The following is a 15,266-nucleotide window of genomic DNA, read 5'->3' as shown; positions in this document are numbered from 1 at the left end:
TGCCAGTATCGTCATTAGCCTTCAATCAATACATTGTAAACAAAACAAAACAAAGCCAGAGCAGACATAAGCTATGCTAGAGGCCATGCTAACCTTCATCCTCTTTAATTAAACACATTGGTCCTAAAACAGAGGGGATGTGGCTGTCTATAATTATATCACCATCAGGTGGGTGAAGAGAGGTGCGGGCTTAGTGGGCAAACGGAGCGGTGGGGCCAGGGCCCGTTAGTTAAGAGGCCTGACGAGCGCTTCCCTGTTATTACTTAACTAATTACATGGATGGCTCAGGTTTCAACGAGTGCTGATGAGGTCCTTCAGCTTTTAATGAAAATATGAAGGGGGCCTGGGCTAATGGTGTGGGGGAGTAAGGTGTGAGGGGGTGGAGGTGGGGCTGTTACAGTGACCGTATTACCACCACACCAGTGGTCACGAGTCATGAAGGCAGTCAAATTCCACGTGACCATTTAGTCACGGCAATTAGGCTTCTCCAAGCTCTGATGCTGCTGATGGTCATTAGTAGCCTACCAAACTTGTTAACTGCCTGGTACTCAGCACTCTATTGTCCCTCTAATCACTCTGACATCAATGCAAATGTAATCAAAACTCTAATCAAAACACTTCATGAGAGCCCACGAGTTCATGTTGCACAACATTTCTATAGGCTATGCAATTGCGTGAAAATACAGAGTGATGGCCTCTATTAAAAAGAGGAGGATCCCATCAGCTTTCTATAGGCTAGGCCTACTATAATTATTTCTCTACTTTCCTAATATTAAGCACATTGCTTCTCTTTACAACAGGAGTATAGCCTACCTGGCTGGTATGAAAATGAACCACGGGAAAAGCGTCCTCCATTTGCTATTTAAGTGCATAGATGACATGTATATTTTTTTCCCCCTGCCCCTGTTCCGACAAGTGCATGATAATGGCCCATTCTAAATCAAAACAAATTTCACACATACAGTGGGGAAAAAAAGTATTTAGTCAGCCACCAATTGTGCAAGTTCTCCCACTTAAAAAGATGAGAGAGGCCTGTAATTTTCATCATAGGTACACGTCAACTATGACAGACAAAATGAGGGAAAAAAATCCAGAAAATCACATTGTAGGATTTTTAATGAATTTATTTGCAAATTATGGTGGAAAATAAGTATTTGGTCAATAACAAAAGTTTCTCAATACTTTGTTATATACCCTTTGTTGGCAATGACACAGGTCAAACGTTTTCTGTAAGTCTTCACAAGGTTTTCACACACTGTTGCTGGTATTTTGGCCCATTCCTCCATGCAGATCTCCTCTAGAGCAGTGATGTTTTGGGGCTGTCGCTGGGCAACACGGACTTTCAACTCCCTCCAAAGATTTTCTATGGGGTTGAGATCTGGAGACTCCAGGACCTTGAAATGCTTCTTACGAAGCCACTCCTTCGTTGCCCGGGCGGTGTGTTTGGGATCATTGTCATGCTGAAAGATCCAGCCACGTTTCATCTTCAATGCCCTTGCTGATGGAAGGAGGTTTTCACTCAAAATCTCACGATACATGGCCCCATTCATTCTTTCCTTTACACGGATCAGTCGTCCTGGTCCCTTTGCAGAAAAACAGCCCCAAAGTATGATGTTTTCACTCCCATGCTTCACAGTAGGTATGGTGTTCTTTGGATGCAACTCAGCATTCTTTGTCCTCCAAACACAACGAGTTGAGTTTTTACCAAAAAGTTATATTTTGGTTTCATCTGACCATATGACATTCTCCCAATCCTCTTCTGGATGCACTCTAGCAAACTTCAGACGGGCCTGGACATGTACTGGCTTAAGCAGGGGGACACGTCTAGCACTGCAGGATTTGAGTCCCTGGCGGCGTAGTGTGTTACTGATGGTAGGCTTTGTACTTTGGTCCCAGCTCTCTGCAGGTCATTCACTAGGTCCCCCCGTGTGGTTCTGGGATTTTTGCTCACCGTTCTTGTGATCATTTTGACCCCACGGGGTGAGATCTTGCGTGGAGCCCCAGATCGAGGGAGATTATCAGTGGTCTTGTATGTCTTCCATTTCCTAATAATTGCTCCCACAGTTGATTTCTTCAAACCAAGCTGCTTACCTATTGCAGATTCAGTCTTCCCAGCCTGGTGCAGGTCTACACTTTTGTTTCTGGTGTCCTTTGACAGCTCTTTGGTATTGGCCATAGTGGAGTTTGGGGTGTGACTGTTTGAGGTTGTGGACAGGTGTCTTTTATACTGATAACAAGTTCAAACAGGTGCCATTAATACAGGTAACGAGTGGAGGACAGAGGATTCTCTTAAAGAAGAAGTTACAGGTCTGTGAGAGCCAGAAATCTTGCTTGTTTGTAGGTGACCAAATACTTATTTTCCATCATAATTTGCAAATAAATTCATAAAAAATCCTACAATGTGATTTTCTGGATTTTTTTTCTCAATTTGTCTGTCATAGTTGACGTGTACCTATGATGAAAATTACAGGCCTCTCTCATCTTTTTAAGTGGGAGAACTTGCACAATTGGTGGCTGACTAAATACTTTTTTGCCCCACTGTATATGATTTAGTATATGTAAAGACTAGATTAAATCAAGAATAGTCTGATGGGTGACAATATTAGCCTTTCACGTTGTCAATGATATATTATCACTTGTGAATGATGCCCAGCTTGTGTGCAGTAAGGCAGGAAACGCATGCCTTTTAGCCCGTAGGCCTATATATCTACGGTTTGTATCACAACTAAAGTGGTCAAATAACTTCTTAAAATTAAGCCCATTCATCCGCTTTACAATTGGTGCAGTGCCTAACTGGCATACATACGCAGCTTGTGAGTTTCAAGTTTAGGGAAGATCATTTTCACCATAAAAATGCGCCTTTATAATAAAAGCATTACATGCATAATCGTATTTGTGGTCACTTTTGAGTATAGTGTTTTCCCACTAATGGAACATTCGTGCTTATAGCCAACTGCCGTGTGCGCATTGCTGCGCTTATAATGTGAAGAAATAGCCTAATAGTTTATCAACATTTTAAGCTAAACCTTCTGATCTGATGCGTCAGCCTCATTGTGTAAAAATGTTTTTGGATGCTAGGGTTGTATTCATTTGGGATGTATCGCATCCCACAACTGTCCAAGACTATGTTTGAAATATTTATTTCTGGCACAGAATATGTCAGCTTTTGTACTATGGGGGATAGTAGATGCACTGGCTGCAAAAGGCATGGATTTTTTAAGGTGGCATTACGGCCACTCAAAGGGGATGCCGCCGGGAACTTCGAGGCATTCTCAAATGCTTGTCAAATTATGAATGAGATACTGATGAAGTATGTGCAGCCTGCGCAAAAAAAAACTAAGCAGAGCTCATGTCTTGGATGCAACTTTTTTCAAATCATCATTAGAGTAGCATCATGCAGCCTTAGAATGTATTAATAATCTAAACATATAGCCCAACGTTTGTATCACAACTACAGTTACATAAATAACTCTAAATTAAGCATATAGGAGTACCTGTTTCTTTGTTAAACGCTCAACACAGAATAGCCACATGTGCGCACTCCCTCAAATCATTTGGAGAAAATATCCTTTCTATTTTATTCAGCTATGTTCAATTGTATTCTTCATACTATAAAATCATATAAAATAATGCCACAGAATTCTAAGCAAATTCTGTCTGCTAAATGAACTAGTGTAGCCCACAGCCATTTGGCATAGCCAGATCAGGGCCTAAAATAAGGACAACTCAGAGTATGCTATTCTGTTCTTCTGAAATAGACTACATTTTCTTCATATAATGTTTCTTTAGACCTGTCTAAAATAAATAATGGATTTATTGTGATGTTGTAGTCTATATTACATGGATTTATTCTATTAATTTTTTGTATGTAGATGTTCCAAAGGTCTGCATCAGTGGCTTGTAGGCAATGCGTGGAAGCCTGGAGATGCTAAATGTGCTTATGTTAATTATTGGTCAATTATTTGCTTGACAATCACCAGCTGATGAAATTTCATGACTGCCACAGCCCTAGGTGGAGGGCTGCCTGGCACTCTTGTCAGGGCAGTGCAGTGGAGAAAGATGGGGGAGGAGAGAGGGAGGAGAGAGGATATAGTGGTTTTTGAGTCTGTGGTTTTCTAAGTTTACCTCTAAGTTTATCTGTCTGTAAACTTTAAACAAATGTCCAGTAGTCATCATGAAATAAAATAATCAATCGCAGAGATGACACACAGAAGCAGGTCGGATGATTTGTCGAAACTAGATCCCTTTCCAGACGTTTTCAGCGCAATACAGAACATTCTTCTTGTGCTGTAAGAATCAACTTTTGAATTCCTCCAATCAAAATGTTTAATTAATTCATACAAGCATTTATACAAGCATCCATTTACCTAATCTATCCATAATGACTAGTGAGAGTGTGACATTATTGTGAGTAGAGCATCTCTGCACACACACACCTCTGTCAGAGTGGTTTGATTGACAGGTCCACCCAGGACCAGAGGGCAGGGATCTGTGAAGGGCAGGGAGCTGTGGGGGCAGATGCTACCTGCCAGTCTCCTTCTGGGGGGGGGGGTAATTAGAGAACACCCTACTCCTCCTCCACTCCTCCCGTCTGCATGAGCTTTTCCGCATTAACGCTTTTAATGTTAACAAGCTCTTTTAACACCAATAACCTCCCTGTTGTGACAATGTGAAAGTGCAGCCTCAGGATTGTGTGATAGACTACAGTTAAGAAGAAAAAAAACGACTAAAGAACAATTACTCTAGGAGGAAACAATTACTGAAGAGCAATCATGTTTTACTGTTGGTAAGTGCCACTTGCCCACATAGATGCCCACAATATGTTGACAATATTCCAGCTCATATTAGTCAGAATCACAGCCATCTTCATATCTACTATGTAAAAGTATAACTTTCTAAAAGTGACAGAGGTGGAAACTGATCATCAGCACTTTCTCTCTTTTAGAACGATCCAGTCCAGAAAGAACACTGTCACTTTCCCTGACTGCCATAATGCGTGGAACCAACCTTCTTTAGAGGCAAATTTTGCTCCCTCGAGCACATTTAAGAGCAGGCACTTCCTCTGACAGGCCTGATAACAGAGAGAGAGAGAGAGAGAGAGAGAGAGAGAGAGAGAGAGAGAGAGAGAGAGAGAGAGAGAGAGAGAGAGAGAGACACACACACGGACGGACGGACGGACGGACCGACAGACAGACAGACAGACCGAGCGCGATGTGAGGGAGAGAAAAAGAGGAGAGAAGTTGCCTCATTCACAAAACTGATTCATTCTCACATCTCTTCTTCCCCTGTCTTCCTCCTCAGAACTGCAATGCTGCAGAGTGCAGTGCCTGGCTGGCAAAGTGACTCATCCCTCAACACAACAGTACAGTCACTCCAGGCAGGAGAACGAAATACACTTTCCCCTAAACCCAAAACCAGCACATCAACATAACAGAGGCAAACATGACAACAGGGAAGGAGGGCTCTAGTCTGTTGAGAACAGGTCATCCGAGTGGTCACATCAGATGGCCTGTTTTGACTATTATTATCTGAGCAGGGCAATAAAAGGACATTAAACTCCTTTTAAAGACATTACAGTACAGTAAACCACTCATTTTATGTACATACTACATGTAAGCAGTGAAATGCCTGTTTTACCACAGAGATCTCAGGCCTTTCTCTGTCTCTGTATCCCGATACCTAGCAGCACAGCACTGCCATTACGACCACTCACACCCCTCCAACCATCTCCCCCACCATGGGAAAAAGTCACAAACAAACTGTTCTATCATATTTGTGGAGGGAGGGAGGGTTGAGAGAGAGTGAGGAAGAAAGAGAAATCTGCTCTGTTGCCCGACGGCAGAACCCTAAACTTAACACAGACATAATTCATGGCAAATTGAATTAAATTACATGGGAGACATGGGGAGCCCCTGTACATTATTAATACACTTATAGCTATTTTGCCTGACACACAAATCTATATCAGCAGAGAAAAGAAACCCAGAAATGCTGTCAGAGGCTATTTATGCTTCCAAAACAGAACATCTATTTTCACTGTGGAGCTTGCGAGAGGAAAGCACTCTAGAGCAAATACAAAATATTGTGTGCGTGTGTGCGTACCTGCATTGCATGTGTGTGTGTTGTTGGGCTCTTCATCAGGCAGTGTGTGTGTGTCCTGACTATAGATTACAGTGGGGTCTCTCAGGGTGAAGCGAGGTAGAAGGAGCCCCAGCCTCATCTCTCCCTTCCACTTTACTGCTTTCCTTTCTTTATGTGTTACATCAACTTCAGTTAAGAGGCCATAAAACCCTGTTAGCTTTACCATGCCATTTCATTCCCCCTTTCTAAGAACTGGATTCTCTCCCCTTCTCTGTTGTGACATTTCTGGTCTTAAAGAGCACTTTGGAAATGGCATTCTCCATTACAATTGGCCAAATTACTGTAATCTTTCAAATATTACAATTCACCTCCGTTAGCTTAACCTACTCTTAAAATACTGAAGTGCTCCCGTGTGTAAACACAAAGACAGGCGGGCAAGCAGGCAGAGAGAGAGAGACAGAGAGAGAGAGAGAGAGAGAGAGAGAGAAAGAGAGAGAGAGACAGAGAGAGAGAGAGAGAGAGAGAGAGAGAGAGAGAGAGAGAGAAAGAGAGAGAGACAGAGAGAGAGAGAGAGAGAGAGAGAGAGAGAGAGAGAGAGACAGAGAGAGAGAAAGAGAGAGAGACAGAGAGAGAGAGAGAGAGTCTTAGCTGTACACTAACTCCTCCTGGACAGAGAGAGCTGAGTAAATCCACACAGAGAGAGATTGGAAGAATCAACATAACATGATGTCACCTAATGGGATTAAATGGGTTGAACTATGGACACACTCATAGAATCATGTCATGTCTCCTCTGCATTGGCCCTTTCTCCTCTGACACACACACACATACACAAACACACACTTCCCTCCCTCCCTTGCGTGTTTCCGGCATGTTCTCAGTGTCATCAGAAGAAGAGGTGGTGTTAACAGCCAGAAGGAGGGAAGAGAAGAGAGGGAGAAGAAAATAAGAGTGATTTTCTGCACGCCCCGAGCTGCCACTTTCTCCCTCACAGCGGTAGATTATCTCCCAATGATATTGCAGAGCCCCAGCATGGCGGAGCCAGCCTCTAAATTGGCCCGCCAACATGCTAGGCACTTATCATACATGCTAATGGATTAGCGCCGTGGCAGGCTAGCGCAGGGGGCCTCCGGGGGCAGGCAGGGGGCTGGAGGGAAGAGGGTGCGACGTGACGGGAATGAGCCAGGGTACGTCTGTACTGGCAGGGGGGCTACATGGGGGCAGCATAGGGGGCAGCATGGGGGGCATGGGTGATTATGGAGAGGGATGGCAGTATTGCCTGGGCACATGCAGCAGGTCTACAGGTCTGGGGGGGTGTTAGCTGGTGGTGCAGACAGCACAGAGACACCAGTAGAGGGGAGAGTGAGGTCCTTTCATACCCAAGGCTGAGTTTGGTCAATCACTGAAACCAAAGCAGTTAAATGTTGACATCTGTGAGGGCGGTGTAAGAATGGGCATCACTGTACCGACAGTTAACATACAGCCCTCACCTCTAGTCTCACATCCAGTTCTGATCCATTGGGAGAAAGGATATGGTATAATTACCTAATTTGTGAATCTAAGAAAGAGCACTGCTACAGTAGTCCCTGGTGGAGGGTTTATCCCAGGCCAGGATAAATGGACTCTACTACGTGTGTCCAACAGCCAACAGCTGCATGTCCCAATCTGCCCCAACCAGGCCTTTAAACACTCTCCTGAGTGGCGGGGCGGCTTTATTGAGCGCCCAACACTCCAGTCAAACAGCTATATTCTACCGTCACAGCACAGTAAAGCAGCAACGCTTAGTGAGTACTACCGGACAAAGCATCTATTAAAAACTGTAAAGTTTCAAAAATAGAGAAGGGGGAGGCAAGACAAATGGTGGGAATGAGGCCTGGTATTGTATGGAGCGATTTGGGGAGAGTGTGAGAGGGGTGTGAGACTGTCTAGGCTGACACAGACTGACACACATTCAGGTATTCAGTCAAACCTGATCCCCAGTTTTGGAGAAAGTCTTTCTCTCTCTCTCTCTCTCTCTTTCTCAGAGTCACTGTGAGAGGAGAAGAGTCTACTGAATGTTTTATGGCTTTCTATGTCTACCCAGAGTGGGTATCAAACAGGTTCGGCCCAGGGCGGCTGGCACTCTGACAGTAGACCCTCACCCCTATAGTGGCACTGAGCCACTGATGCCTGGTGAAATCATCTCTTTATGCAGAGCCCTGTAAGTCCCAGTCAGAACCACTCACTAGGAGAGGAGACGCTGCCTGGATCTGCCCTGCTAGTTCCACACAGGAAGTAGAGATGGAGACTGAGATGGCCCTCTTCCCTCTTAAAAGCTGAGGGTTAAGGGGGCACAGATGGTGTTTGTGAAATGGTGGCTATAAAGCATCTCTCACACGAGGTCTACGGCCTGGTGGACACTTCCAAGAGTGCATTACTACTGCCATTTACAACGTAATCACTAAAATGTTATAGCGGAATATTAGCTAGTCAAATACACATGCACGTACATACACACACACGCACACACACACACAAATGCGCAGGCTGCTAGCAGACGATGCCTCCGAGGTCGCTTTGATCCTTTTGGCAAAGAGAAACTCTGAAAACAACATCCGAAATTAGGAGAGGGAAGAAAAAGAGGATGCGGGACTCCATCCAACACCTCTTTTTCACACACAAAACATTCTTCCACTTCATCCCTCTTTTCATACCTTCTCTCAGTCGTTTATTTCCCAGCTGCTCCTCCAATCAGCAACCAGGAAGCCCCACAAACAGAGGTATCATTATATGGAGACAGGAGCTATAATACTGATGGAGGCCGGGGTTGGAAATATCCCTTTTTCTCATCCCTCTCTCTTTTTTAACCTCCCCTACGGATGCTAACAATGCATGCAATTCCCCCGTAGCACAATTTAATGCAGCCAGTCGATGGGCAACGTGGGGCTCGGCTGAGAAGAGAGAGATCGACAAAATAAAGAAATCACAGCTTGGAGCTTGGTGTTCCCTGAACAATGAGAGCATTTGATGCACTATCATGTGAAAGTCAATATCTGTGCTGGATCTGTGGTTGGACGGATGCTGTGTCTGTCTGATTGTCTGTCTGTAGGTCGCATCTGTTTGTGTGTCTGGGGGGCTGAGACTGGGTGTCAGTGAACTACTACATATGTAGGTTATTAACTTCATCACCCTGTTGTTCAAGGTTTAAAAAGGCTTCTAAAGTTTGTAATTTCCACTTTAAAAAATCAGACTTGATTTGACCTAACTAAACATTTATCAACCCCTACAAAATGGTTCATTAATTCTAATCCATACAATAATTCACATTTCCTGTTGCTGCAGGATTATTTTCCTGCTGTGAAAAACAGGTCTAATTAAGATCCTATATCTGTAGTCTCGCTGGCCAGACTCATGGTGTTCCACCCCCAGACACAATTCACAGTGGAGGAAGAGACTAGTGGACTACTGGCAACAGTGGTGGAGGAAGAGACAAGTGGACTACTGGCTACAGTGGTGGGGGAAGAGACTAGTGGACTACTGGCTACAGTGGTGGAGGAAGAGACTAGTGGACTACTGGCTACAGTGGTGGAGGAAGAGACTAGTGGACTACTGGCTACAGTGGTGGGGGAAGAGACTAGTGGACTACTGGCTACAGTGGTGGAGGAAGAGAGTAGTGGACTACTGGCTACAGTGGTGGGGGAAGAGACTAGTGGACTATTGGCTACAGTGGTGGAGGAAGAGACTAGTGGACTACTGGCTACAGTGGTGGAGGAAGAGACTAGTGGACTACTGGCTACAGTGGTGGGGGAAGAGACTAGTGGACTACTGGCTACAGTGGTGGGGGAAGAGACTAGTGGACTACTGGCTACAGTGGTGGAGGAAGAGACTAGTGGACTACTGGCTACAGTGGTGGAGGAAGAGGCTAGTGGACTACTGGCTACAGTGGTGGGGGAAGAGACTAGTGGACTACTGGCTACAGTGGTGGAGGAAGAGACTAGTGGACTACTGGCTACAGTGGTGGGGGAAGAGACTAGTGGACTACTGGCTACAGTGGTGGAGGAAGAGACGAGTGGACTACTGGCTACAGTGGTGGGGGAAGAGACTAGTGGACTACTGGCTACAGTGGTGGAGGAAGAGACTAGTGGACTACTGGCTACAGTGGTGGGGGAAGAGACTAGTGGACTACTGGCTACAGTGGTGGAGGAAGAGAGTAGTGGACTACTGGCTACAGTGGTGGGGGAAGAGACTAGTGGACTATTGGCTACAGTGGTGGAGGAAGAGACTAGTGGACTACTGGCTACAGTGGTGGAGGAAGAGACTAGTGGACTACTGGCTACAGTGGTGGAGGAAGAGACTAGTGGACTACTGGCTACAGTGGTGGGGGAAGAGACTAGTGGACTACTGGCTACAGTGGTGGAGGAAGAGACTAGTGGACTATTGGCTACAGTGGTGGGGGAAGAGACTAGTGGACTACTGGCTACAGTGGTGGAGGAAGAGACTAGTGGACTACTGGCTACAGTGGTGGAGGAAGAGACTAGTGGACTATTGGCTACAGTGGTGGAGGAAGAGACTAGTGGACTACTGGCTACAGTGGTGGAGGAAGAGACTAGTGGACTACTGGCTACAGTGGTGGAGGAAGAGACTAGTGGACTACTTGCTACAGTAGTGGAGGAAGAGACTAGTGGACTACTGGCGACAGTGGTGGACGAAGAGACTAGTGGACTACTGGCTACAGTGGTGGGGGAAGAGACTAGTGGACTACTGGCTACAGTGGTGGAGGAAGAGACTAGTGGACTACTGGCTACAGTGGTGGAGGAAGAGACTAGTGGACTACTGGCTACAGGGGTGGAGGAAGAGACTAGTGGACTACTGGCTACAGTGGTGGAGGAAGAGACTAGTGGACTACTGGCTACAGTGGTGGGTGGTGGAGGAAGAGACTAGTGGACTACTGGCTACAGTGGTGGGTGGTGGAGGAAGAGACTAGTGGACTACTGGCTACAGTGGTGGGGGAAGAGACTAGTGGACTATTGGCTACAGCGGCGGGTGGTGGGGGAAGAGACTAGTGGACTACTGGCTACAGTGGTGGGTGGTGGGGGAAGAGACTAGTGGACTATTGGCTACAGCGGCGGGTGGTGGGGGAAGAGACTAGTGGACTACTGGCTACAGTGGTGGGTGGTGGGGGAAGAGACTAGTGGACTATTGGCTACAGCGGCGGGTGGTGGGGGAAGAGACTAGTGGACTACTGGCTACAGTGGTGGGTGGTGGGGGAAGAGACTAGTGGACTACTGGCTACAGTGGTGGGTGGTGGGGGAAGAGACTAGTGGACTACTGGCTACAGTGGTGGGTGGTGGGGGAAGAGATTAGTGGACTAATGGCTACAGTGGTATAGTGATGGGTGTAGGGTGAGTCACTGGGTGGAAGTCTGCCTGGCCCTGCTGACTGAATCACCAGAATGATCTCATCATCTCTGGGGGTTAAAGGTTTAATGGATGGGAAGTGTTGACACAGAGGTGGCAGTTGTGACTTCACCACCGTGTGTGTGTGTCTGTGTGTGTGTGTGTGTGTCTGTGTGTGTGTGTCTGTGTGTGTGTGTGTGTGTGTGTGTGTGTGTGTGTGTGTGTGTGTGTGTGTGTGTGTGTAGCACTATGGAGGAGGGGAAGTATTAAATAAAGTATTTGATCTCAGTTGTCACATTCATAACGGTGTTAGGCCCAGTGCAGGCTGGTGGAGGGGGAGTAGTGTAGAAGTGGTAGTGTTGACTAAGGAGGGGGAGTAGTGTAGAAGTGGTAGTGTTGACTAAGGAGGGAGAGTAGTGTAGAAGTGGTAGTGTTGACTAAGGAGGGAGAGTAGTGTAGAAGTGGTAGTGTTGACTAAGGAGGGGGAGTAGTGTAGAAGTGGTAGTGTTGACTAAGGAGGGGGAGTAGTGTAGAAGTGGTAGTGTTGACTAAGGAGGGAGAGTAGTGTAGAAGTGGTAGTGTTGACTAAGAAGGGGGAGTAGTGTAGAAGTGGTAGTGTTGACTAAGGAGGGGGAGTAGTGTAGAAGTGGTAGTGTTGACTAAGGAGGGAGAGTAGTGTAGAAGTGGTAGTGTTGACTAAGGAGGGAGAGTAGTATAGAAGTGATAGTGTTGACTAAGGAGGGAGAGTAGTGTAGAAGTGGAAGTGTTGACTAAGAAGGGGGAGTAGTGTAGAAGTGGTAGTGTTGACTAAGGAGGGGGAGTAGTGTAGAAGTGGTAGTGTTGACTAAGGAGGGAGAGCAGTGTAGAAGTGGTAGTGTTGACTAAGGAGCGAGAGTAGTGTAGTGTAGAAGTGGTAGTGTTGACTAAGGAGGGACAGTAGTGTAGAAGTAGTAGTGTTGACTAAGGAGGGAGAGTAGTGTAGTGTAGAAGTGGTAGTGTTGACTAAGGAGGGGGAGTAGTGTAGTGTAGAAGTGGTAGTGTTGACTAAGGAGGGACAGTAGTGTAGTGTAGAAGTGGTAGTGTTGACTAAGGAGGGAGAGTAGTGTAGAAGTGGTAGTGTTGACTAAGGAGGGAGAGTAGTGTAGAAGTGGAAGTGTTGACTAAGGAGGGAGAGTAGTGTAGAAGTGGAAGTGTTGACTAAGAAGGGGGAGTAGTGTAGAAGTGGTAGTGTTGACTAAGGAGGGGGAGTAGTGTAGAATTGGTAGTGTTGACTAAGGAGGGAGAGTAGTGTAGAAGTGGTAGTGTTGACTAAGGAGGGGGAGTAGTATAGAAGTGGTAGTGTTGACTAAGGAGGGGGAGTAGTGTAGAAGTAGTAGTGTTGACTAAGGAGGGAGAGTAGTGTAGTGTAGAAGTGGTAGTGTTGACTAAGGAGGGAGAGTAGTGTAGTGTAGAAGTGGTAGTGTTGACTAAGGTGGGGGAGTAGTGTATAAGTGGTAGTGTTGACTAAGGAGGGACAGTGGTGTAGTGTAGAAGCGGTAGTGTTGACTAAGGAGGGGGAGTAGTGTGGTGTAGAAGCTGTAGTGTTGACTAAGGAGGGACAGTAGTGTAGTGTAGAAGTGGTAGTGTTGACTAAGGAGGGACAGTAGTGTAGAAGTGGTAGTGTTGACTAAGGAGGGAGAGTAGTATAGTGTAGAAGTGGTAGTGTTGACTAAGGAGGGGGAGTAGTGTAGTGTAGAAGTGGTAGTGTTGACTAAGGAGGGGGAGTAGTATAGTGTAGAAGTGGTAGTGTTGACTAAGGAGGGAGAGTAGTATAGTGTAGAAGTGGTAGTGTTGACTAAGGAGGGGGAGTAGTGTAGAGTAGTAGTGTTGACTAAGGAGGGGGAGTAGTGTAGAGTAGTAGTGTTGACTAAGGAGGGGGAGTAGTGTAGAGTTGTAGTGTTGACTAAGGAGGGGGAGTAGTATAGAAGTGGTAGTGTTGACTAAGGAGGGAGAGTAGTGTAGAGTAGTAGTGTTGACTAAGTAGGGGGAGTAGTGTAGAGTTGTAGTGTTGACTAAGGAGGGGGAGTAGTATAGAAGTGGTAGTGTTGACTAAGGAGGGGGAGTAGTGTAGAGTAGTAGTGTTGACTAAGTAGGGGGAGTAGTGTAGAGTTGTAGTGTTGACTAAGGAGGGGGAGTAGTATAGAAGTGGTAGTGTTGACTAAGGAGGTAGAGTAGTGTAGAAGTGGTAGTGTTGACTAAGGATAGGCTGGACAATTGAACGTGTCAAAATTCACCCAAGGCTGAAAAACTGCAATATAACGTTGGTTGACTTGGAACACCAGCGTGAGCCCATAGCAAATGAATTGAATCGAACGTTCGCAGAGCTTATTTTGACTGGAATGTTGCTTAGAATTCCATTTAGCCTAAATGGCACGAAAAAATTTATCCCTTTTCATATTACCACTACAATCTGTTCTAAGGACGAAACTGAAAAAAAAAAAAAAACGTGTGTAGAAAGTAAACATCCGCACCTCGATGGTGTCAACTGTGCTTATGTCTGCGTAATGAGGAAGTACGGAAAAAATGTAAACTTCTAACTATATCTGGTCTAGTGTTTACAAAGAGGAGATTCTCCTGATAAAAATGTTGTCCAACTTGAAAAAAAATCAAAATATACACATTGAGAGATATTTGGCGAAATAGACTGGCATGCTTCTCCATAGGAAAACAATGGGTGAAGCTCAGGGTTCCAAGAGCAAAAAGTATTTTGGGGCTAGCAATTGATGACAACTGAGCTCGCTGCCCAGACTTAAATAATTACAAAGATGAGATTCTCATGATTAAAAATGGTGCCCGACTTGAAAAAATCTAAATATACACATTCGAGATATTTTGTGAAATAGACAGACATACCTATATTTCCCCTATAGAAAACAATGAGACGACCTCAGAGTTCCATGAGTCATTTGTTGTTGTTGTTGACGTTTTAACTACCAGCGTGGGCAGGTCTCATTGCCAACAATAGCGAAGCAGGCATTGTGACGTAGAACAATGGGCTGGGAATAGAACATTCTGAAGGCGAGTTGGTGCCACGATGCTCAATAGAACTAATAGGAGCTGGCAGGGTGAAAAATGCCCTAACATAAGACCTGCTTTTTCGTGATTACTTCAAAACTACGACAAGCAGCTGGGACATATGGTAATATTATGAAACTGGGCTCCACGGCGGATGCAATTAACTAGTTTTTATCCAAAAAAAGCGTTGTTAAAAATGTAATGTGCCCAGCCTACTAAGGAGGGGGAGTAGTGTAGTAGTGGTAGTGTTGACTAAGGAGGGGGAGTAGTGTAGAGTAGTAGTGTTGACTATGGAGGGATAGTTGTCAGTGCACGGCAGGCCAGGATATGGAGCCATGCAGGGTCTGATAAGCTCCCCCTACGCTGCTGCACTACACTGTCTGAGCCACAGCAGGCTGCATGAGTCACAAGGCAATTAGCGCAGGCTAACGCTACACCCAGGCTTCACCACCACCACCCTCCTCCTCTCTGCCCACCATGGCCTCACCGTCCTGGGCCTCAGCCAGCCTGCTCACAGCCTCTCCCCACCACCACCTGGTCAACTGGCCATTGACCATGACCCGAGACCAATCTCCTGGAAACACACTGCCACTACTGAAGATTAAGAATAAACACCAACACCAGGTCTGGCATCAGGTGTGGCATCAGGTCTGGCATCAGGTCTGGCATCAGGTGTGGCATTGGGAACAGCCTGGACTGATGTTGTTTTTTTCAATAATGCCACCAGCTTTCAGACATGGATAGCTGTTCCACCCT

The 15,266-nt window shown here is 45.8% G+C and overlaps 1 protein-coding gene across 1 annotated transcript in view; it reads right to left on the bottom strand.

Annotated features, from left to right (window-relative positions):
- LOC311102116 (RNA-binding protein Musashi homolog 2-like) overlaps positions 1 to 15,266 on the bottom strand; it is a 252,440-nt gene that overhangs the window by 48,334 nt on the left and 188,840 nt on the right. The window lies entirely within an intron of this gene.

The sequence above is a fragment of the Coregonus lavaretus genome, assembly GCF_964263955.1.
Source record: "Coregonus lavaretus genome assembly, chromosome: 26".
Lineage (NCBI taxonomy): Eukaryota > Metazoa > Chordata > Actinopteri > Salmoniformes > Salmonidae > Coregonus > Coregonus lavaretus.
This window is presented reverse-complemented; position numbering and strand designations above follow the sequence as displayed.